Source organism: Cupressus sempervirens, chromosome 6 (assembly GCF_028749045.1).
Source record: "Cupressus sempervirens isolate cs-2001-9-10 chromosome 6, ASM2874904v1, whole genome shotgun sequence".
NCBI lineage: Eukaryota > Viridiplantae > Streptophyta > Pinopsida > Cupressales > Cupressaceae > Cupressus > Cupressus sempervirens.
This window is the reverse complement of record NC_143123.1, coordinates 78,946,610-78,953,807: the sequence shown is the minus strand read 5'-3', so window position 1 is coordinate 78,953,807 and position 7,198 is coordinate 78,946,610. Positions and strand designations below refer to the sequence as shown.

Genomic DNA, 7,198 nt, shown 5'->3' with positions numbered 1-7,198 from the left:
GCTAATATCATTTTTCCTATTGAGAACTCTTCTTGGGTAGCCAATCTTGTTCCTGTTAGAAAGAATAATGGAGAAATCAAGTTATGTGTAGATTTTAGGGACCTTAATAAAGCTTCTCTTAAAGATCACCATCCCCTTCCTTCTATGGAAAAAAATCTATCCAAGGTTAGTGGCTCAAAGAGGTTGTCCTTCTTAGATGGTTTTGTAGGTTATAACCAAGTGCTAGTCCAAGATTCAGACTGATGCAAGATAGCCTTCACTATCAAATGGAGTACCTATTCTTATTGTAAAATGCCACTTGGAATAAACAATGCAGGTGCTACTTTTCAAAAGGTAATGGAGATGGACTTCAAGGACATACTGGAGAATTTTGTGTTGGTATATCTTGATGACATAATAGCCTTTTCAAAACATGCAGCAAATCACTTTGATCATTTGAGGCAAGTGTTCATTAGATGTAGAGAGTATGGTGTGTCTCTAAACCAAAGAAGTGTGTGTTTGCCATTGATCAAGGAAAACTCCTAGGACACATTGTATCAAGAGATGGACTAGCAATAGATCTAGAAAGGTTGGAAGCAATTATTTCCCTCCCACTTCCTAGCCACAAGAAAGGATTGCAAAGTTTTCTTGTTAGGATCAACTTCATGAGAAAGTTTATTCCTGATCTTACTTCCATGGTGAAACCTCTCACAACCATGTTGAAGAAGAATATAATGTTAACTTGGACCAAGGAAGGAAAGGTTAGTTTTGAGGAGATCAAGAAATCAATTGCATCAACTCCCACTCTTGTCAATCCCAAATTTGATAGAGATTTCATCCTTTATTCTCTTGGAGGAGAGTCAAGTGTATCAATTGTTCTAACATAGTTAAATGAGGAGAGTTTGGAGAAACCCATTTCTTTCTTTAATGGAGGGCTTAAGGATTATGAAGGCAGATATAGCTATGTAAAGGAGCAACTTCTTCTTGTTGTAAGGGCTCTAAAAAAGTTCTGACATCTCCTATCTCATAACAAGTTCCAGCTCTTGGTCCCACATGCAAGTGTAAAGGAGTTCCTTTTGAACAAGGATATCAATGAAAAGAGAGTTGGGTGGATCACCAAGGTCGTGGAGTATGACATTGATGTTAAGGTCACCAAGCTTGTGAGAGGCAAAGGATTGTGTGAGCAGATGGCCTCATCTTTTGAGACGCCTGAAGAGGTTGCCCTCTTAATACAAGGTGAGCAACCAATAGAGAATGAAAATCAAAATGATTGGTTGCACAACATGACTACCTTCTTGGCAGAAAGAAGATATCCCCAAGGTCTAAGCAGAGCCAAGAGAAGACAATTCAAGTTGCAGTCAATTCCTTATGTCTTGGTGAATGGAATATTGTTCGAGAAGGATTTTGATGGAGTCCTATTGAGGTGTATCAAAATAGATCAGATCTGTAGGTTTTTAAAAGAGTTCCATGATAGTCCTGTTGGTGGTCATTTCTCAGCTAGGATTATATCAATGAAGATAATGAGGGCTAGTTATTATTAGCCAAACTTGTTCAAGGATTATCATAAGTGGGTGAGGAAATGTGAGAAATGTGTACTCTTCTCAGGAAATTAAATAATGGTTGCCCCTCCTCTTCATCCTATTCAAGTAGATCAACCCTTTTCTCGATGAGCTTTGGATTTCATTGGTCCAATAAATCCACCTTCCAGCTTTGGTCACAAATGAATATTAGTAGCCACAAATTACTTCATAAGATGGACAAAAGTGATAGCTTTGAAGGATGCAACAAAGGCTTTGGTGGTCGAGTTCCTTGATGAAATAGTGCCCAGATTTGGTGTTCCTTCAACTATCATATCATATAACATTAAGTCTTTTTTTGGAACTCATATATCCTCTTGGACTATTGAACATGGAATATATTTGAGTACTTCCTCAAAGTATTATCCCTAAGGGAATAGGTTTGTTGAATCCTCTAACAAGAACCTCATCAAAATAATGAAGAGGACAATTGGAGATAATCAAAGGTGTTGGCATGCCAAGTTGAGGATTTCCCTTTGGGATGGTAGAATTACACCCAAGAGAGCAATTGGAAACTCACCCTTCATGTTGGTATATGGACGAGAAGCAAGGCTTCCTATTTCACTTGAGTTCCCCTCTCTTAAACTGGCTCATCAATTGGAGCTAGTTGGGAATGATACTATGACAGTCAAGCTAGTAGAGCTTATTGAACTAGAAGAAAAAAGACAGCAAGCTATGCATACCCTTGAGGCACGTCAGTGACAAGTCAAAAGAAGTTTTGATAAGAAGGCTACAATCAGAATCTTTGAAGAAGGAGACCTTATTCTCAAGTGGGATGCAAATACAGCTAAACCAGGCATACCCAAGTTTGATGCTATGTGGAGTGGCCCATATGTTATCACTACTTATAAAGAGGCCAATGCTTTTCAATTATACAGACCTAACGATGATATTCTGCCAACTCCAGTTAATGGAATTCACCTTAAACCTTGCTTCTAGAGAAGGGTATGTACAGAATCATGGTGTGCCAAAAAGTGGCGATGTGAAAAAAAATAGAGTTTGAAAATGTCTAAAAGCATTTTAAAATCCACTTTAACTTTTTTCCACCCATCCTGATACCAAAGCTAAAAAGTAGGCCCAACCCTTATCAGGTATCTGATATATTATCGGATACCCAATACCTGTACTATGATTTTTTTTTTAAATAGCAAACCCGAGGGCTATTTGTTCATATTGTGTTTTTGGTTTTGAGCTCGGATATCCGATCCATGAATGGATACATGATATAGGTTAGTGATTTTTTGTTTCTTTTTATGTTTTCAATCAATTTTATTATAAATTTGTTAGTTTGAATTGAATTTGTTAAAATTTAAGTTATTTTAATAGAAATTATGTTTTGTGAATTAATAGGTATGGCTAATTGAAATGATGATGATAAGGCAAGAAATATTGTTCCTCGTAACCCCCCAACAAATGCTCCAATGCCCCCTCAAAATTGTCCACCAAATGATCCCCTACCCCCTCAAAACCCTCCTCGAATCAAGGATTTGATATTTGAAAATCTCACCGAATTGAGGGCTTTGCAAACAACATATAATAATGTACCTGCATTGGCTCCTATGGTATCCACGTTAAACACCATAGTGGATAACATTGAAACACTTACCAAGGAACAAAATGTCGCTCTTCATTGGCGTGATGAAATGCATGAGATGTTTAATGATGGGTTGGACTATGATGAGGTTGTGGCCCTCAATATAACTAAAGATGATTTGGTTTCCCTTTTGTGAACCCAAAAATTGGTTTACAAGTCGACCACAAAAAACTCAAACTATCGATTAAATGGTGCACAAATGATGCCATATGTGAAAACTTTTGGGATCGTTGGTGGATGGTTTTTGACATCCCTCCACATAGAAATTTAGAGGTGCCCTTTTATTTCCTTAGAAAATTGTATGTGGAATTTGTGTTGGGCCTCAAGGTGAACTATTGGAGCATGAAGCCCGACATGGGTGTAGGAGGAGGAGCTCCTTAGCATAGACCCTTTGCCTAGCAAAAGAAAGCTGGTACTTTTGTCCCCCTACTGATGTCTTTGCCCCTCCTCGAGTGTAGCATCTTGATATCATTGCAAAGGCTAGCTCTCAGACTATTAGAGCCATCCATAGATTGAGTAGCCTATTGATATCCCAGGCTAGGTTAGTGTTGTCTTCCCATGTTGATGATGTTGGTGTTGTATATGAGCAATGTTAGTATGCTAATAGAAACCAAATTTAAATAAAGCTTCTACAAACTAAACAAAATTCATAAACTTCAAGATAGACTAAGATGAGCTCTCAATTGAGAATATGAGCCATTAATGGACTCTCTCAATGAGAAGCTCTCTTGTTGAGTGGCTTTGTCTAAATAGATAGGATGTATGCTCAAGCTTATGCTTCAAAAATGGCTTCAAATGGAGTTGGAATTTGGGTGTGAGTGTATGGTTTTGATGTAAAATGGCTTCTTAAAATGGCATTATGACTTTACTTCATGGATTGTGTTATTTTGCAAAGGGGAAGGATCCAATTTATAGGCAAGAGGCTTGAGGGATTGAGGGCTAAGATGCAAGGATGGGAAAAAGCTCATGGAGGGCTCAGATTGCATGAGAAGAGAGCACATGGATTGTGCTTCCTTACAGCCAATCAGGGAGTGACACATGTCACAGGGTGAGAGGATGGAGGAAAGGGGAAGGATGAGTCAACAAAAGAGGCTCAAGGGATAAAATCTTCATAAAGACCCTCATAATGACTTGTAAGAGCAATAAAAGGGCTTGGAAGAGTCATTTATGGCCTAGTGGGCTTCATAAAGTTTTATGGTTGAGATATTTTGAGGGAGATGAGAGCAATTTCGACTTGGGCTTGATTAGGAGGGTTTTAAGCTTGCTTAGGATTGTGCAAATGATTAGAGGATAGATTAGGATGGTTTAGGATTAGCTTAGGGATAGGCAAGTGGATGGCATTTAATGAGGGTGGGTGAAGGAGGAGATATTTGTTAACTGTGGCTTGGGTTAGTAAGTCTTAACCCATTTTTAAGGAATGTGACAAGGTTAGGAGGGGATTAGGATTAGGTTTAAAGACATCTTCTAGAAGAGTCTAGACTTTGGATGAGGATAAAGACTTTCTAGAATAGTCTAGAATTTCCTAGGATGAGGATGAAGACTTTCTAGAAGAGTCTAGAACTTCTTAGGATGAGGATGAATTAGATTTTTAGGAAATAAATAAAGTTTTATTTATTTCAAGAGTTTGGATTGAGGAGATATTTATTAAAACTTTTTTAATAAACATGAGGATTAATATTTAATCTTAATTAAATATTTTGAGTTGGGATTAGGGGTAGGAAATGATGGGATTAGCCTTTAATTAAAATTAAAGAAGGATTAGAATATTTTGGAAGAGGTTAGTGGTCTTAAGGAAATTGGCCAAGTTTTGGGCAAAAAATAAATTTTTTATTTATTTTGGGTTTTTTGGTCAATTTATTAATTAAATAATTAATAAATAAGGAAATAATGTTTAAATAAGATTTAAACATTTTTGGGAGGGATTCCTTAATCAAATATTTTTAATTAAGATAAAAGGATTTAATGGCATAAAAATAAATAAATAAATTAATAAATGATGATGTCATCAGGAATTTTTTAGAAAATAAAAATACTTTATTTTCTAAAGGTTTTTAGGTGTCTACAGGTGCAAGGTTGTCATCGATGAGCTCATCACATGTTTGTGTGCCCCATACTTGCATAACGTGCAAGAATATTTGTCTAAGTTTCATAGGTGATCATTCTGAGTATCAGTTTGTATTTGACGAGGATACACTAGATGCATGTGTAGAGGCTACAAACCCTAATGCAAGAGAGGAGGGACATGCTAAGGCATGAACTCCTTTTGTTTCGGTACGTGTATACAATTTTTTGTTACAACATATGCGATTTAAAGTTAATCTTTATAATAGAGTAATTTTAATTTTTAAGCCATACTGACTTATACATGTATGTGATCTTTATTCATGTTTGGTTGATGACTGAAGAGGAGCTGAGACAAGTTGATGATGCCACGCTCTCAGCTATTTCATTTGGCCTTGAGACATCTACAGTACATTATGTTGTGTTCTCATTGTTTTTTTCTATTTGATATTGTAGCATATATGGTTTCTAATCTTTCTTTTATCTTGTAGGTACCACATGTCCCTCGGGGACAAAGTGCAGGGGATGAGCCAGGACCCATTGACAAAAAAAAGGTAATTAGGTGCTTTCTATTTGATTAAATATCGATGCATTCTTGTAAAAAATTTCTAGTAATGAAATTTAATTACATTCTTTATTGTATAGGGCATGGCTACTGGCAATGAGCCCATGCAGATTCTACATCATAGATGCTTAGGCCATTTACATTCAGACTGAGAACCCCATTGTATGTATAAGTATCATTTTTTTCCTTATTTTCATAAATAAATTTAAAATTGATTTCCATGACATTAACAACTAGTATTTTGTATCTCATAGGAAACTCCTAGTGCACACAAGGTTGGATGGGAGAGTTTTGTATCTTTGATGATGCAGCCACTTTATCTTGAGGAGGAGCCTACACTAGTAAGTTGTAGTTTGAATTCTTGATTATATGTTATAAATTTAGCATGTTATGAATTATAATGTTATAGTTTAAGTTGTAGAATCATCTTACAAATATATTTGAGCATACACAAGCCACAATCAGTGAGGTACAAACATTACCAAGGGCATATGAGAGGACTCCTAACTGATGTAGGAGGTCGACAAGAGAGGTATTTATGATGAAAGTTTAATAGTATAAATCTTCATTAAAAAAAAGATCATTATGCATTTGAGTAATTCAATGTTAGATACAAAGAATCATATAAATTTAGTAGTCTAACTTTGGGTTTTTCTTTTTTGTTTATGTAGGAGACATCTGATCCACCTAGTGTAGCGAAGAGGTTGCATTTTGATCTTCCACCAGCAACCTAGGATAGTATAGTTTTCATAGGATGTGTCATGAGACATTTTGAGATGGCATATGCCACATTGTTTACAAGAACATTGATATTATACACATTCCGATGGCATGATCAACCACATTTTGTGTATGGATCTATGTAATTTGATATATATTTGTGTAATTTGTCTACAGATACATGAACTTTGATATATATTTGGGTAATTTGTATATGGATACATGTATTTTGATATATATTTTTTTCATTTATGTGCATAATGATATACATATTAATTTAGTATCTAGTATTGTTCAATTTATCATGGATCATGTGTATTGTTCATGTTTATGAAATATCATTAATTTTGATCACGTTTGTTATATTCGATTCAAATGCAATAATTTGTGAATAACATTTTAACAACCTTTATTATCAAATTTGGATGTAATTTTTAATTTGAAATTCTATCATGAGTTTTATATTTTTTCTATAAAAATTTCTACAGTTAATATATGAGAGTTCACTTTCTATCATGTGATTCAGAGTAAGCAAAATAGGGAAACCTTGTTTATAGAGAGAAACCATAGAAACAAGTGACATATGGAAAACCATTGTTTTCCTTGTGGTTTTAGTTTTAGATTGGATTTATTCCTTATCTTGGCTGAATGATGCAAATTCATTTGGTACACCTTTAATAAATAGTAGTTTAAGTAAGGGGA

General features: G+C 35.3%; 1 long non-coding RNA gene across 1 annotated transcript; it reads left to right on the top strand.

The window, feature by feature from the left end:
- The first annotated feature begins 5,223 nt into the window (after positions 1 to 5,223).
- LOC149551247 (uncharacterized) lies at positions 5,224 to 6,309 on the top strand. Its single transcript, XR_016353284.1, has 4 exons — positions 5,224 to 5,765; positions 5,857 to 5,938; positions 6,031 to 6,117; positions 6,198 to 6,309. It is a non-coding gene; the product is annotated as an uncharacterized LOC149551247 (long non-coding RNA).
- The last annotated feature ends 889 nt before the right edge of the window (positions 6,310 to 7,198 follow it).